At 38.5% G+C, this 18658-nt stretch overlaps 1 pseudogene; it reads left to right on the top strand.

Moving 5' to 3' along the window:
• Positions 1-2118: 2118 nt before the first annotated feature.
• The window catches only part of LOC142461097 (DNA-directed RNA polymerases I and III subunit RPAC2 pseudogene), a 38280-nt pseudogene continuing 21740 nt past the window's right edge, over positions 2119-18658 (top strand).

Genomic DNA, 18658 nt, shown 5'->3' with positions numbered 1-18658 from the left:
TTGTTTTTCTAAAGTACCCAGACTAATACAGGAACATAACCCGGAAAAAATATGCCACCTTTGTTGCTGTTTCTCAAGTTCCGATCATATACCCTGGGGTAGTTTTTTATATTTAGTTAACACTCTTGCTCTGTGGCTATAATACTGAAAGTCTTCATTTGCTGTATTGACACTTCATGAACATTTAAGCCTGTGTACTTCACTATGCTGAATAGTGACATAAAATCTGAGATAAATGGCGAATGAAGGACGACCAATAATTTAAATACCCAGTATGAATTACAACTCAATGTAAAGAAAATCAAAGTCTTCAAACTGGATCAATGGGTAGCATTATGATGAACAGAGAAAGCATTGACATTGTCAAGAATTTTGACTTGCTTGGATCCACAATTAAGGCTCATGGAGGAAACAGTCAAGAAATTAATGATCAGAAAAAACAACAACAAAAAAGACATCAACAACACATTGTATTGGGCAAATCACCTCTACTAAACCTCTTTCAAGGGCTAGAAAGCAAAGTTATTTCTATAAAAGCTAAGGCACCCCAAACCCAAGCCATGGCATTTTCAGTAGCCTCCTTGTGCATGGGAAGTGGCACATTGAATAAGAAGACTGAAAAGAATCAATGCATATGTGGTGCTGGCAAAGAATATTGAACGTACTATGGATATGAACAGGAGAAGCCTAGACAGAGAGTGGCCAGAGTGCTCCTTGGAGGCAAGCATGGTGAGACTTCCCCTTACCAGTCAGTAGAGAAGGTCATTATGCTTAGTAAAGGCAGGGTGGGCAGCATGGAAGAGGAAGGCCATCAATGAGATGGACTAACACTCCAACAGTGGGCTTAACCATGAGAAAATTGTGAAGAATGCACAGGGTGGGGTTTCCTTCTCTTGAGCCCAGGTTCCATAGGAGATGGAAGAAATGTGACAGCGTCTCACAATGTGACAGCAAAGTACCCACGAAGGTCTACAATGCTTTCACCGTAGCTCTTTTACAAAGCAAGGATAGGCTTTTACCTTGTGAATCAGAGCATTATGGACCAGCTTCATCTTAATTGATGACAAAACAACCATGACTCTGACAGAAAATACATGCCCTTGTAGCTTGGTTTATCCATTCTGAATTCTGATATGTGACAAGCTCTAGCCCAACAACTGAAGAGGGGCAGGGAATCAGAGATTAACCCGATATCATCAATATGGTGGAAATTATAAACCCCTGCGAGTTTGTCCACTTTAAGTCCCATGAAACCAACTCATGGCAGACAAGGGATGGTGTAAATATTCCTGTGGAAAGACAGTGAAAGTCCACTGTTCATTCAATGGCAACTGAACCTGTCAGGAAATATAGAGAAAAGGGTATTGATTAAATGCACACAAAATGATAGGTCCCCAAATATCCCTCAATGCTATTTAACAGAGAGGCCTTCTTGGACACTACTGTGTGTGTGTTTGGTGGGTTACCACTGATTGTGGTAGTCCAAAATCATGTGTCATGAACAGTCTGATTTTAGCTTAGGCTACAATGAACTCTCGATGGTTTCTGATGATACTGATTCTAGCAAGCTTTGCTGTGGTGCCTATGATTTCCTCTTACTGCCTAGGCAAGCAGTACTACTTAATATTCAGTACTTGGAAGAGTGGTAGACAGCTGAATGGAGATCCACTTGGATATAACTGTTTGGACTTGCAGGAAGAACTTGGCCATGGTTATAAGTGTCACACCCCCAAGTAGATTCATGATGATGTTCTCAGGAATCAGGGAAGTATGCATCTTATATTTTGCAGGGTGTAGATGGACAATTTGTAGAGTCAGGGCCACCTGGCACATCTGTCTACACTGCCTCCATAACCATCAATGGCACTAAGAGTGCTATGAATCACAATGAACTCTAACTCAATATCCACTAGGGTTATAAGATGACTTATTAGGGTTTTTTTTTTCTTTTTGGTTTGTTTTTGTCAAGACCAAAGTTTATTAGTAATTACCAGGAATGAGAAGAGGGAAGAAAAATGGGGCTTCATGGTGATGAAAAAAAGTGCACTGGTTACATAGCTGCTATTGTCATCCAGAAATTATACATCTTTAAAAAGCTGAATTGGCCAACATTGCATAATGGACATTTACAATGATGAAAAAAAAGATGTTAAAGTTGTTTATATGCAGTCACACATCTCGTGTGACCTCTTGCAAGCATCTGAGATCCCAGATACTCTGCAACAAAGTGGAAAAGTAAGCACAACAGCTTTTGTTAGTCAAATTACTGGGATGTCCCACGAAACCATGACTCTAAACCACCAAAACAAAGAACCAAATCCCACAAGATGTTTAACTGCCTACACGCAGATTCGTTAGTTCTTAATGGGACTCTGGTCCACCAGTAGTCTGATTAGTCAATGACTAGGGAAATCATGGTCACAGCTCTAATCCAGGGGCCTCCTTGCAGGTGTCGAGATTGGAACAAGGGAATCACGTGTGTCCTCTGCTTCGGTAATGGCCACTACAGGTGTGACTTTTGCCACAGTTTCCCTGACGTGTCATTGGGCTGTTGGTCTATTATTCTCCTCACGGTTCCTGCCCTCACCAGTCTATTGACAGCTGTTCTCTGGTGACTTTCACTGAGCCCTTCGCGGTCTCATATTTACTTTCTTTATCCAAGTCTCCCTTGACCCCTACTTGGAAGCTTCTCTACTCTGCCCAGGTTAACCTGAGGTGGGTTGATGGAATTCGTTTGACTATGACAGCGTATACTTGAAAATGATTCTTAGGTTGTTTTGTGATAAGGATGTAGGAGGGAACATTCACAATCCATCTGGCAGTCTTCCCACCTGACTGCCTGTGGGAGAGGTATCCTTGGGTTGACTGGGAAGACACACAGGAAATGCTTGCTTAGTTGAAATGTGGCCATTTTGGTGACTTAGCTAGTGTTCCCAAAAATGATGAATCTGCACAATGCCGTTGAACCTTGGAGGACATGATTCTCAGTGAAATTAGTCAATCACCAAAAGCAAACATTGCATGAGACCTCCGTGTATGATGTTTTAAAGAATGGTTTTCACCCTGAGAGAAATAGTATTGGAAGGTTATCAGGGTTTGGAAGGGAAGACAGGGCAAATGACTGTCTAGAGGAGAGACATGTTAAAGTGAGAGCAATATACAATAGAAGTGGGAATTCATCAAAAACGAATGAAGTCAGCAGAAGTCTCTGGGAGAAGTGCAAGAGTTAGAAGCAAGAGAGATAAATGTTGTTATATACACAATCCCACAATAATGGGAAGCTCTGAGTAGATGTATGGATAGACACACTGACTGAATGGATGTGGGAGGGAGAGTGGGAGTATCTCCACAAACATATATAGGTTTGACAGAATATTTGTACATAGGTATTTATGTAAGTTGTAAATATATCCATCATTGTGATGAAGCTTACAGGTGTCAGAATTATTGAAAATTATTATATATAACCAAACACCTTGAGGGAAAGGGCCATTTGGTTTGATGGCTAAAGTCTAAAATCACAGGAGACACACAGGGCAACTGTTAAAACATAGTCCACAAGGACAAAGGTTTACATTCTCTTTTGGTAGCCGGGGTGTTAAAAGTTCATGCATGGTTATTTAAGGGGCCTCTATTGGTCTCTTTCTGTTAAAAGGAAAGAAAAGTGAAGAAAATTGTATATGCACAGAAATATTTAGTCCAATAGATGCACAGACCACTCACACATCAATCTTCACAACCCTCAAATCATAAGAACTAGATATTGTACACTTTCCTTAAAAACTGTAATGAATGGAACCACAATAGCAGGCCCTGGATGAAGTAAGAAAAATGTGGGGGAAATTCAAAATCATTTTAAAAAATCCTGCTTAGATAGAGACTATGTACCCCCTGAAACTGTGACCCTAAGTCACCCTTCAAGCCTCCAAGTGAACTTACCAAATGGTTCAATTTCCAGCTAAATAATAGACAGTGGAAGAATGCTGGAGACAAAAAATGTCTGTATCTCCGCAAGTGCAAACTTCAGAAAGATTAGTAAAGGAGGTAGAATGGAAATAAGAAATGGAGGAAGTGGATGAAGTGATGTTACATTATCAGGATTGCAATAATATGAAAAAACTTGTGAATTGTGGAATGGGAAACGTATCTGCCTGGTAAACCTTCACTCATTTCAGAAAACAAAGAAGTTAAAAAAAAAAGAAAAAGAAAGAAAGAAATTTAAAAAGCTGATGGAACATCTCCATAAACTCTTTGAAGCTCTTTTCTACTTTATATTTCACAAAAGTGAAGCTGTAATATTATCCATTTACAAGGTAAAAGGCCCATTTAGAACCAGACTGTGTAGACCCACGACAACAATTGCATGGCAGTATAAAATCCACTTGAAGGTGGGAGAGTTGGTGCCAGAATTGGCAAAAAATTTGGAGCGTGTGTGTGTCTGAACTTAGCCTCATAAAAATCATGGAGTTTAATTTTCATTCTGATGTGGAGTTTAATTTTCCTTCTCCCTTAAATACCTGGAGAAGATCAATACCACACCTCAATATCATGTCATTTCCTTTTTTTAAAAAAACTTTATCTCTAAGATTTAAAATACAATTTTCTGTTATTTAACTATAACAATAATTTTTATTTTGTCTAAAGAATAAATTAAATAATTGGAAACCACTTTTAAAATCACAATATGTGACTATGTGTAGTAGATGAATAGATTAGACTTAAAAGATATACAATTATTTAATCACCAAAACACTCAGCTCCTAGTAACATCAAAAGCATCATGATTAGATTGACAATATTTCTAAACCATAAAATTCACAGTTTTGCCACATGCAAGCCTTCTTGGTCTCTTGACAATGCTTTGCAATGAATTTTATACTCCTGGGATTTATTGATTCTATTTGTTTATTCTGCTGACAACAGAAACATTTGCTCATATTTTATTAATAATGCTGTACAGATTCCTAACTGAACTACAGAAAACCCACTGCCTCATAGAAGCAGTCTTCCTATGATTTATTACAACCTGAATAATTGGTGTATAAGATAACTCTACAGTTTTCATCCTGCTGTTGTTATTCTTTTTTCCCTCTAGCTTAGATCAAATTCTTGGATCACATGTTTTCCTCCTCTTAATTGCTTTTATTTGATCTGTTAGCATGCTCTTTCTTTAGATGTGTTTTTAAAAATGACATGTGAGAAAAGTAAGCTTTCTGATCTTCTAATATTTTAAAACTATTATTGTGCTTACACATTTTTATTTATACCCACATTTGATGGATATTCTGATGAAGTATTGAGTTTCAGATGTAGAATTTCCTTATGTCTGAATTTTGAATCTCTTTATTTATTTTCTTTCAGCATTTCCTCTTGTTCAGAATTAGATATGACTAGCATTCTTACTTGTTAGCATACATAAACTTGTTCTGAGTTTTGTTTCAGAAATTTCAAAAGAAAACAAGCTGCCTATCTTTGAATGCAAAGTTGTACCTATTTGTCAACTTAAAAAATATTTACTTAGTGAATTTAATGAGCTTACTTATCAATTTTAAAATGGAATTGAAACAGGATTATTCAAGAATCTGAATTTAGTTATTATATATTTGAATATATATAAAACTAATTGATCCCAATTCTTCTATGCCAAGTGTTTATTTAATTTCAAAAACCAGACATTTAAGGAAACCTTTAACAGATTCCCAAACCTCAGGTTATTCATAATCATGAAAAGCCATTCATACCATTTTCATCTTAAACCTCATTCATAACTTGCTTTCCAATGTGCTGACTAGATTTGCTATTGAAGGAATTTGTCATGGAGATGAGGTGTCAGAAGCTCTCTTCTTTTTCATGTAAAATATATAAACAAGGATGTGTAGCTTTCAAAACAGTCCTCTACTTTTTTCATTTCTATTTTCTCTATTATTTGTAGACCCAAGGATCCAAAGGACATCAATAATAACAAATCAATTAAAAATTCAATAGTAAAAATAAGAAACAAAAAAGATGCCTGAAAGGCATCCTATCCTCATCTTCCATGCCTTTAAGGCACACAGAAGGAGGAGGGGGTTGGCAATTTCGGAAGCAGGGTACTAATCCACGTGTGGGGCTAGTATCATTTATGTCTCCCCAGGAAAGGGAGAGAGAACAGACCTCATTCCGGTGCAAGAACCCCTCTGATGCTGAAGGACCTGCATGGAACAGCCCATTAGCAGAGATGATGGCCAGGCCGGCCCCAGCTCAAGTTACAATGTCCTGGTCCCAGAAAGCAGTGCTTATCAGGGCGTACAGAAGATAGAATCCGGGAGAGAGACCAGTCTGCCCTGTCCACATGCCAACAAACTAAGAGGGAGTGAGAGAGAGAACACCTCACTCACGTTGGTGCACCAAGCCCTGAGTTTGACTTTCCTACCTGGAGCAGCTAGCTTAAGAGAGGGCCACAGAGCTGGCCCTAGGCCGGTACACGACTTCTCCTCCCTGGATCACAGGCACATCAGGGACAGCACTGAAGAAGTAGTGCGGGGAGGGTGGCTCATTCCACTTGCCCTCAGGGGGGCAAACCAAGGATCAGGTACAACAGAACAACCATGGGAACAAATCCACGAAGTCCTTGAGGAGCCCTTGAAAGTAGACCTCTGACTCAGGTCGGGGTTGGGGAGGGGTGTTGCAGCACTGGGAACCTCATCTGGGCTGGTCGGGGGATACACACAAAAGTCAGTGGTTATACCTGGAACTATTTACATGTTTTTAAATTTCATTATTATTTATGATTTTCTAAGGTCTATCTACACAAGATGGACAGGTTAAGCAATCCCAAGGAGACAGCAATAGGACCGACATTGAAGGGGAAGAGGGGCGTAGTGGTAGAGGAGGAGAGGAGAGCGCAGTGGAGAGGTGAGCTAATTATAGCAGGGACAGGGAAATAGCAAGGGATATAAAATTGACAGTTAGGCGAGTGTTGTGTTTGGGTGTGTTTGATCAATTGTAATGTATCTGAGAGGAATTACTGAAAGAGGGTAAACAAGATAGTGGGGCAGGAGAAAAGGAAAAAAAAAGAAATAGAGTAAACAATGAGGTAGTAAAATTAAAAATAGATACGTACATATGTGTAAAGATATAAATATATAAAGAGATGTGTATTTATCTAGGCCTTTATATACAAGTAAGTGTAATAGGAAAGCAGATGAACTCTGGTCCTCTATTTAAATCCTACCTCAGTACAAGAACGGTTTGTTCTAACAATGTGCCAATATAGGATTCTCATCTTCCAGACATGATCACTGAAGACAAAACAGGTGCATAAGAAAATGTGGTGAAGAAAGTGATGGTGCCCGACTATTAAAAGACATAGCCTCTGGGGTCTTAAAGACTAGAAGTCTAATAAGTGAATATCTAGCAAGGAAACAATCAAGCCCACATGAGAAAAGTACACATTCCCTGCTCCCACTATTATGGCCCTAGTTTTACCTCACTAATCTTGCTAGTGTTGCATATGTACAGGGGTACAGCCAAGATCTTTCAATGCATAAAATTCAAGATAGATTATCCCCTGAGAAACAGTCAGGGGAGTATGGACTTCTTGAGCTTATGGGATGAAAGCGGGTTGGGAGGAAAGGGGGACAGATAGCTATGATACCTGTATAACCCCATTTTGAAGGTAATGAACATCAGAATGCAAGGATAATGGAAACATGGGATGGTGTAAATTAAGGAAAATAACAATAATGATATATATTATACTGAGGATTCAGGGGTGGTAGGCTGGGGGAGGGAGGGGATAAAGGGGAGCTGATATCCAGGTGTTCAAGCGGAAAAGAAAAGGTATTGAAAATGATGACAGCAAATGTACAATTATGCTTGATCTAATAGAACTATGGATTGTTATAATATCTGTACGAGGTCCTAATAAACTGTTTAAGTAAAAAAAGGAGGGAATGAGAAAGAGGCACATGGCTATAATTCACTGTAAATTATCTGTCCTTCTTGGTGGTATGTATTTGTACCTCTAATCAACATCTCAAGTTCACTAATTTCCTATGGGTGGGGCAACTAAATACGGTGGTGTGCTTAGTCATCCAAAGATGTGAAGTGCTCAAGTGCTAACCATAAGATTTGTGCTTCCAGAGCTCCAATCACCCTGTAAGATCTGGTAGGCTGCTTCTGCAAGGATTACAGCCTTAGAAATTCTGAGGAGCCCTTCTGTTCCGTTCTGTGGGGTCTCTGTGAGTTGGAATCAACTCTATGACAATAAGTTAGTATCTCTCTATCCATCTATCTACCATCTATTTATCTATCTGTCTTCTATTTAGTCTATCAATTGTAGACAGCCAAATAATGGGTATATAGCATATGTGGAAATGCTTGAAGCATGGTCTGCTCTTCTCTACAGCAAAGTTCTCTGAGACTTTAGACTGAACTTTATATTGACCTGTTCTAGCGCCTCCTTTTCTCCATTAGCACTATAACCCAGAAGTCTATTTTTCTGTGATTTCTTATCAATCATACAACCAATAGGCTAGCAAGTAAAAAGTCATGACTAAAATTTCTATAGCTTAAAAAATGCTAAGTTCATCCCTTTCTTGTATTATATAACCTACTGTATATACTCATGTATAATCTGAGTTTTTCACCACAAAAAATTGTGCTAAAAAACTGGAGTTAGGCATATACATGGGTCAGTGGCATGAATGGATGTCACCTGGGCAAGCCCGACTAACAAAAGTAGGAAATCTCATGAAACCTGACAGAGTTAATAGCAAAGTGGGTTCAAGATGCATGGGACGACATTCCAGAAGACATGGTGCGATATGCCTTCCAGAAATATAGTATTAGTAATGCTATGGATGGCAGTGAACACTGCGCTTTGTATGAAAATGACAGCAGTGATGGTGATGACAGCAATCCCAGTGAGGACAGTGTCTATGGTGACCTCATACCAGCTGAAGCTCTGCATTGGGATACGGATGATGATGAGGAATCCAGTTTTTAAGGATTTTAACCCTTCACATTTTTGCTTGGCTGCTGATTGAGCTCAGGGTATAGTACTCTTAAGGTATCCTTGTTAATACCTGATTGTTTTTGTTGAACCTATTTTCCACTTACTGTGCTGGTTTACTAATGTTAAATGAGTTGCTGTCCTTTTATTTATGCTTTTATTTAAAATAAATATTTAAATACATTACCCACTGATGTCTCAATTTTTAGTAATTTTATTTTCATTTGTTTTGATTATTGAAACTCACCAATAGATTCTGCATTCTCCACCCTAGGCTTATACTCCAGTCAATCAGTTTTTCTGGTTTCCCAGGTAATAATTAGGTACCTCAGCTTATACTCGGGTCGGCTTATATTCGAGCATATATGGTATGTAGATTGTAGGAAGTGCTCTATTTAGGGACTCAGAATAATGAAAGTTCCATTTCCACATGCTATTTCACAATTAGGATAGTAAAGAGAACTTTTTAAGCATCTGCTGAGATTTGATACAGTGTATACTCTTCTTGGATGACATACAAATTATGCCTAATTTTATTTACCAAAACAATTTTATTGGACACCACTAACTTTAAAAGCATGGGGTAATGGGCTATACAATCCTACCACAAAGGAGAGTACTTATATGATGGAAAAAAGATAGCGATTGCTTACTGGTTGGCAGTGGTGATTCATCGGAGTTCACCAAATACTGATGGGCCTCCCCTCTTCACAAACAAACTCTGTGCATGGCTTCACCAAAGGGGTCAACCAGAAGTCAACTGGAAAGGCAACCACTAGAAAGGGACACTATGCAGCGATGGAATTCGAACTAGTTTCCTACAACAATCGATAGACCAGGTAAAGTGTAGTAACTCTACTATATGTTATGATATTATGAGATCTGCTGGGAGATATTAAAAGTACCCATGCCCCAAAGGCAGAGAATAATTTTTTGTTCTAATCGGAACTCCACCTATTCACCCAGGAGGCACTTCCCTGCTCTCTTTGTATGTATAGGTTGAATCTATACATACATGTGGGCCTTGACTTATGACACACTTAAGTAAAATGAAACACACTGAGCTTCATTTCTTTGGTCCACCATATTGTTCATAATAGGATCCTTGGTGGTATTCTGGATTTGGGTTGTTTGTAGTGCATGATTTGCTGATATTATCATTCTTATATGTGATTTTTCCTGCTTTGAAAAACAAATGAAATCACATTAATAAAATTAAAATAAGAGGAAAAAATATTGAAAGCTAAAAAGTATTTGGCTGATATCTGAACGAATTTATGATGGGATAGTAGTTGGAATGTAGCTTTCTCATGATTGGGGAATATCTCTGATTGTTGTCTTGTTACTCGGTTCCTTTCTTGTATCTCTCAAATTAACTGCAGATACGTTAATCTCATAAAGTTTTGCAGGAGAGCCAAAACGTTTTTTTCCCTTTTCATTAGGCAATTTGTTCCTAATGAAAGGATTTCGTTGATTCACACTTTTAAGTACATTAATACCCTGAGATGTTTTAAACCTTTCTTTTATATATCAAGCACATTGATCATAACCTCAATTTGATTCTCAACAAAAGCACGAGCTTTAACCTGCTTTTATTGATTAAAGGTTTTTCTCGGTTTTTATCTTTAACTGGTTGAGCACTATGATGAACAGAAATTTCTTTAGATGACCCTTCTACCAATGTCTTTGTAATTCCCAACAAATGATAGGGGAGACTATGAAAATATGTTGTATGAGACACTCGTAAAAAGGATTATTTTATTCACTGTACTCGCATCAATGCTGGCTCACAAAGACTCTACAGGACATTATAGCGCTACCTCTATGAGTTTCCGAAATCGGTATTGGTCATGGGAGTAGAAAGTCCCAGCTTCCCCTCATGGAGCTCCTGGCGATTTTGAATCACTGGCCTTCCAGATTGCAACCCGATGCTTAACCACAGGGTTGAAGATAAAAACTAAGAAAACCTGTGTTCACAGCATCACTTCTCCTCCGCACTACAACAACCCAAATCCATTATACCACCAAGGATCCTATTATGAACAATATGGTGGACCAAAGAAATGATGGTTGGTGTCTTTCATTTTGACTTAAATGTGTCATAAGTCAAGGACCACATGTATGTATAGATTCCACCTATAGGCTTAGAGGAAAGTACTGAGCGGTAGTTGATAGTTGATGCTATAGATTAAAATAAAGTGAATGATGAAGCCATTACTTTCGAAAGACTGAAATATGGACACATAAAGTATGAGTAAACTCAAAGTACCCGTGACTGGTCCAAGCTTAAACAGAACAACAGATCTCCACGTTGCATTGGTAGAAACCAGGCTGAGAAAACTGCTTAATGAAAAAGAAGGCATGCCCCCAAAATGCATATTTCAAATGAACCTAGGAGGAATGAGAAGTAAAGGAACTCTCTTTGAGCAGGTCCAAGGTCCAAGGAGAGCAAGGAAGTACCTCCTGGGTGAATACATGGAATTCAGGTTGAACAAAAATTTATTCTCTGGCTTTGGGCCATGGGTACTTTCGATATCTCCCAGCAGACCTCATAATATCATACAACAAAAGATACATCCTTACTGTTTCCATAGCCTGTTATTTTTCATAAAAAGCCACCATAATCATGAGTATGGCCTTTGAGTTTTATGTAACTAATGTAACAGATTATCTAACTCAGCTGAACTCTGGGAGGAACAGTTTGTGTCGGAATAAAATGAAAGACGGACACAGTGGAAACTTGTGTCTGACTTTGGCCTTGGCTCAGTTGCCCTTGGGCTGGTATATATGGAGATTCCCCTTTGTAGCCATACAGGTTCAGATATAACCTCCCCCTTATTTCTTTAATAATGAAAAACTTGCTTCCTCCGTCATTGAAAGATGCAAAAATATTTGAATTGTCTTCTCTGTTATATTTATTGTTTACAAAATAACCATTTACTTGAATGTTTCACTACAAATGCCTTATACCACATGATGCATTGAAGTGCATATGTGTGATAGACAAAGCAAGATCTATACAATTGGGAAATGCTTCTGAAAACACATTACTTACACTCCCCAGGTCTCTGGAGCTGGAGCAAAAAGCCAAGGGTTAGTCTTAAAGAATAGTCTGCAAGTCAATGGGGTCAAACTATGGGGTCTGACAGTCTAATTCCAGTGCCTTCACCGTTGTGTGAACTTCAGTTAACTTTCCCTATTTTCTTTGTGCTCCTCTTCACTAATCTTGGGATAATGAGCGTTCACATGTCAGATGGATGTAATGAGTGAAATTTATATATTATTTAGAAATGTACTGGCATTTCTCAATGATGATATACATAGTGGAATACCCAAATTGGGCATACAGTTAATGTTCTCAACTGCTAACCAAAAGGTTGGAAGTTTGAGTGCATACAGAGGCATCTTGGGAGGAAATCATTGAGAACTTACTTCTAAAAGCATTCAGAAACAGTCAATGAAATGCTATGGAGCCCAGTATTACTCTGACACACATGAGGACAGCCTGAGAATCTGACACCATTGCTAGTAAGGATTTTTGTTTATTTGTTTTTTTAACATAAGTATTCGATAATATAATGATAATTCTGTAGAACAGTGAGACTAATACATGTCAAGGTTTAAAAGTGGCTGGGTGCTAAATCCTGGTACTGTATTTAGAAGATCCAAAACCAAACTTACTGCCATCAAGTCAAGGCTGACTCCTAGTGACTCACTGCCATCAAGTCAATGCTTACTCCTAGCAACCCTCTGTGAGTTTACAAGACTAACTGTTTAAGGCAGTAGAAGGCCAGTCTTCCTCTCGCTGGCCTGTGGATGGTATTGCACTGTGAACCACATGGGTCTCACCCCAGCCAGCAGCCACTATGCCACCAGCAGCTCCTGTGTAGACGGTAGGTAGTTCCATTTGTTTTGTTCAATTTGAGGCTCCTTTAAACAATCTAAAAGGTCTAGGACAAATGATTAATCTGCCAACATAAACTCTAAGCCCCCAAAATGGCAAGATATTTGAGATGGAGGTGAGAGAGAGAGAGAGAGAGAGAGAGAGAGAGAGAGAGAGCGACCAGACAGGGGAGAGCAAAAGTGGAGACCTGAGCAGAGGCTGGAACAGTTCCCTCACGGTGAGAGAATTTGGGAGAAACCCTGGCGACCCTAACTGGTGCCAATGAGTACATCTTCCCTTTGGGACTACATTCATCAGAACTTCTTGATCCTCTAATATCACCTAGTAGGAACACAGCATAGTGGACAGAAGTTCTGGGAATTTTTTTTTGTATGCCCATGGAAGCCTTTAAGGACTGTGGCATGCATGTGTGGGGAAGGAAGCATTAGATTGGTGGTACCGGCTGGAGGCTGTTTCCTTCCTTGTAGCAGCATCTAATAAAACACTCCAGTGTGGCCTCTATGCCTACCAGAGCAAATATTTCTCTTGGTAAAGACAAGAACCTAATTCAGATAACGTATCTAGTGAGCTCAGTGAAGAGACAGAGGGAAAGTTAGAAAAAAATGAAGTCATCATGTTGGCAAGAAATGTGGCTGCCAGAATTCTTTTTAGTTCTGTGTTTTATCTGCCTCCAGTGAGAATCCACCTTGATCCCAGAGGTGAGAGAACTTTCCCTGGAGACAGTTCCAGCTTTTTCTCCTCCCTTTTTTGATTTGGTTTGTTTATCTATTATCTTGTGTAGATCTAATGTAAAGCCTCTAAGAGGCCAAGTGTGGGGCCATTTAATAGAAGACAGGAAGGTGTAATGAAGGCATTCAACTTTTCTGAAGTTCAGATTTTTCCCATGACAGACCACTGTAAAGTCCAGGTAAGATTAAGGTTAAATCATTTTCTGCCTGTGAGGCTGGCTTTCTTTCATATCTATTTAACCCCCCCAAAAAGAAACAGGTTCCTTTGTCCTTGAGCTTGTTCTGTATTATACTGATCGAAGTCTTCTTTTGCTTTGTACTGCAGATGTGGTGAGTCTGCAGTGGAGAAGAGAACATTGAATTTAAGGGTTTTAAAAAGATGTACCTGGCTGGATCCTAGGTAGAATGAAAAGCAGGCTGTGAGTCTGATCTGTTACATTTCTGAAACATGGGGCCTGCCTTCATCCACAATGGTGGTCACCTGAAAGCTACATGTTGGCCTAATCCTTTGTGCAAAGTGACAGCTACCTGGAGACTACCTGTTGGTTTGTAGCCTCACCCAACACATTAGTCACCTTAAAGCTACACATAGACCTGGCCTCCCCCTAGAGGTCAGCACCCTGGAGCTACAGGAGGGTCTGCCATAGGGTAACTAGGTCTCTGTTTGGGGAGCTCCTCTAGCTTCAGAAATGTTTTATTCATGCGTCAGTCTTCTTTCCTTGATTAACAAACATTTAAAAAAGTATTTTAATGAGTTAGTCCTTCTAAAAGCTACACTATTTATTTGAATTAGTATTACAAGGCTAAAACAAAATGTTGATCAAAGTATAATTTTTATCCCTAGACCAGATGTCCTCAAACTACAGCCTGCGGGCCGCATGCAGCCCACCAAGGACATTTATCCAGCCCGCTGGGTGTTTTTGCCCCATTTGTTTTATTTCTTCAAAATAAGATACGGCCAGTGTGCATAGGAAGTTGTTCATAGTTTGTTTGTTTTTAAATATAGTCTGGCCCTCCAACAGGTCTGAGGGCCAGTGAACTGGCACCTGTTTAAAAAGTTTGAAGACCCCTGCCCTGGACGGTACTAATTTGATGAAATACATATGGCTAGCTTTTCTTTCTTTAGGACGTCAACTTCATTTTTAGACATGTGTATGCTACTGAATCAAAATTTTCATATTAAAATAATACATGGAATTATATATGAAATAACTTTAAAATAACCATCTCTAAGGTATTTGCTGAGATTAAATTCAGTTAACAAATGTTCGTTGTTATTGGAAGTTAACATACTCTTTTTATAAAGAAAATATATTTGCGTATTCGTGTCTTTCAAATACCATGTTAATTTTTTATTATAGTTATTATAAAAGCTATACAACAAAGACCTAATTTTAAGGATTAATGATAAATTTGATATAGTACAAACTTTACAAATCTGACAACAGTGTTATTAGGTTTTTAAGAATTAATGTTAAATAATATTAACTAAGAATTGGTTTTCTTGCCAATAAAATATCACAAGTTAATTATTATTAATTTGAAAATTGAATTCATTCTGTTAGAAGTCCCACTACCAGGTGAAGGATAGATTAAAGATGAAAAGTCGATTTATCAAATTAAATGGTCTCCAAAAAAGGCTGGCTTTTTGGCATTATTTTTCAGATAATTCCTGACCAATTTAAGTTCATGGGTTGTCATGTAGCCTAAAATGATTTCTTATTTTGTAGTTATGCGTGCCATGTATATTTCGTGACAACATTCAAGCTTTCATGAATTTATTACATCTTTTTATGTTGTTCTAATCCCCCTTTTGTATCATCTGATGGTTACAGTGGGTATTTACATCTTATAATTACCTACTGACATATTTATTTAATATTTCATTTGTTAACTTCTTCCTTTTAAATCTATATGCCTACCTACAGGATTAATTAAGATTTACCTTTCTACCTTTGATGCAGCTCAAGATTGTTATTTTATTTTATGTATTTTGGGCTTGTGTTGTTTGGCTCCTGTTCATTTACAGTGGAGTATTTCAGAGGTGGTATGCCAATGGAGGTCACCATCTCAAAGCTGTGTTATATGCATTTCCATTTTTCAGTATCTGAATCCCAGGACTGATGAACTTTTAGGGACAATAGGGTTATGGGGAGGTGCGTGTAGTAGTGGTGGGGCGGTGGTGAAAGGGAGATGATGTCAATGAGTACATGTAGAAAAAGAATGGTTGGAAACTTTTATAATTCTACTTGATGTGATTGAAATATAGAATGATATGTTATATTTATTAATTAACAAATAATAAAACAAACAATAAATGATTGGTGTGCCTTTATAAAATTATTTCTTGATTTAGCAATACGTATCACATGCAGTTATTAAAATGTAACATTCATATGGTGGCTCTCTGAAGTGACTCAATATATCCTAGACAGCTGAATGAAGACCACTTGCTGAGCAGACTAAAATGTTTTAACGTGGGATAATGGGCTAAACGGAAGCGAGAATAACTAGTAGTAAGCTTAGTGTTTTCTTGTGTTTATGTGGGAAAAGAATAGTAGAGTGTCTCAAGGCAGAAATGTGTGATTGCAGCAGAATATGAAATATAACAAAGGCAAACTGGAGAATGTGTAGTGAGTTCTAGAAAGTTTGAGAGGAAGTGAATTTTACTGGCTTTCATTTCCAAAACCCAGGAAATGTTTTAAACCTTGTATGATATTTCATACATTTTGGTGGATTATTCATTAGCTGGAAAAATGTTGGTGAATCTTTCACCATAAGATGCTACATTAATGATACTACTTTCTATTAAAATAGCAGTGAGATATCCTATAAAAGGCAATAAGTGAAGCAGACTTACTACTGCTCCATATCATGGCAAGTGGATAATGATCACTTAATGTATATGTTCGTCATCATACCATATGCATTTGACCAATAGAAGTGAAGCTGAGGGAAGATTGTTAATAGACCAATCTGACGACTTCAATGATACCTTGAGAAGCAAAATGACAGAAGCCCTGAATCAGATGCAAGGGGTGTATTTTCCAGCAGACAGTAGAATATCAAGGTGACTTTCCTGGCATGATCTCCAAAGAGAGGGGACTTTTATCACACATTCCCACATACCCTCTTCTCATGAATTGACACTCTTGGAATTATGAACTGGATAGTGCCAGTCCCCATTCTTCAATGCCCAGACCTTTCCGGAATTTACGTATCAGTAAGAGTTATTCATTTTTAGTTTCCTCAAGGAAGGAGGGGGATGTCACTCAAGAGGAGGAGCACTCTGAAAGCACAGAAAGATGTTTCCCCAGGAGTAGAGACCTTCAGGCCTTATACAAGAAAGGTTAATGGGGGTTGTGGATTACACAGAAAAGGAAATAGTTCGTTCTAGAAATCAAAGTTTAACAAGGGCATTCTTTCCCCTAATGGGATACAAACATGGACAGAGAAAATTCGACAAGGAACTATACAAAATTATATTAACTTAGACCCCGAGAATCCAGCAGGAAAGATACTGTTATGTGCCAGCAGATTGGTTCCAAACCAGGGGCACTAAGCACAACAGAATGAAACACTGCGCCATCCCAGGCCATCCTCAGATTTGTTCCTATGCTCAGGACCATCCTGGCATCCACTTTGTCCATTCACCTCATTGAGGGCTCTGCTCATTTTCACTGTTTCCTTCTTCACCAAGAAAGATGTCCTTCTCCAGGGACTGGTCTCTACTGACAGCATTTCCAAAGCATGTAAGAAGCCTCACCATCCTTGCCTCTAAGGGACGTACACTCTACCCATACTTCTAAGACAGATCACTTTTTCATATTATCAGTCCATTGTACCTTCAATATTTTTCACCAACAAAAGAATTCAAATGCATCAACTTTTCTTCAATCTCATTTATTCAATGCCCAGCTTTCATCTGCATATGTGGCAGTAGAAAATACCAGGGCTTTGGTCAAGGACAACTTAGTCCTCAAAGTAACATCTGTGCTTTTGAATACTTAAAGGGGTCTCATGCAGCAGAGTTGCCCAGTGCAACACGTCATTTGCACACATGAGCATTGACGGTAAATCCAAGCACGGCAAAACCCTTGACAACTTCAGCCTTTCCTGTATCATGATGTTATCTATTGGTCCATTGTGAAGATTGAGTTGTAATCTGTATTAAAGGCTGCAAGCTTTGATCTTCATAAGCAAAGGTTGCATGTCCTCTTTCAATTTCAGCAAACAAGATTGTATTACACATTGAAAATTGTTAAGAAGCCTTCCTTCAGTCCTTATGCCTCATTCTTCTTCATATAACGCAGATTCTCTGATTATTTGTTTAGTATACAGATTGAATAAGCAGCGCAGTAAGAGGACACAGTAGTGATGCACAGCTTTTCTGGTTTGAAACCATGTTATATTCACTTGTCGGTTTGTGCACTGACTTCTGACCCATGTATAAGTTCCACATGAGCACAATGAAGGCTCTGAAATGCATATTCTTCTCTAGGCTCACCGTAGTTTGTTATTGTCCACACAGGGGAATCCTTGGCATCGTCAATAACATCTTTCTAGTTTCTCTGTTTCAAGCCCAAATCCATGTGACATCAGCAATGGTATCCCTTGTTCCGAACACTCTTTTGAATCTAGCCTGAACTTCTGAAAGCTGCCTGCCAATGTACTGCTATAACCATTGTTGGATAATTGTCAGCAAAATTTTACTTGTATGTGTTCTCAATGGTATTGTTCTATAGTTTGAGCATTCCAATGAGTTGCCTTTCTTTGGAATGAATACTAATATAGACCTCTCCCTGTCAGTTGGTTAAGAGACCATCTTCCAAATGTCTTGGCATAGATAAATAAGTGCTTACAATATTTCCCCTGCTTTTGGAAACATTTACATTAGGATTCCATCAGTCCCTGGAGTATTGTTTTTGGACTAATGCTTACAGTGCAGCCTAAACTTCTCTATTTAATCATTGGTTCTTCCTCATAAGCCATTTCTTGACATAGTTGCATGTGGGTTAGTTCTTTAGGGCA

The sequence above is a fragment of the Tenrec ecaudatus genome, chromosome 11, assembly GCF_050624435.1.
Source record: "Tenrec ecaudatus isolate mTenEca1 chromosome 11, mTenEca1.hap1, whole genome shotgun sequence".
Classification (NCBI taxonomy): domain Eukaryota; kingdom Metazoa; phylum Chordata; class Mammalia; order Afrosoricida; family Tenrecidae; genus Tenrec; species Tenrec ecaudatus.
The sequence above is the reverse complement of the archived record's forward strand: the minus strand, read 5'-3'. Positions and strand labels throughout refer to the sequence as shown.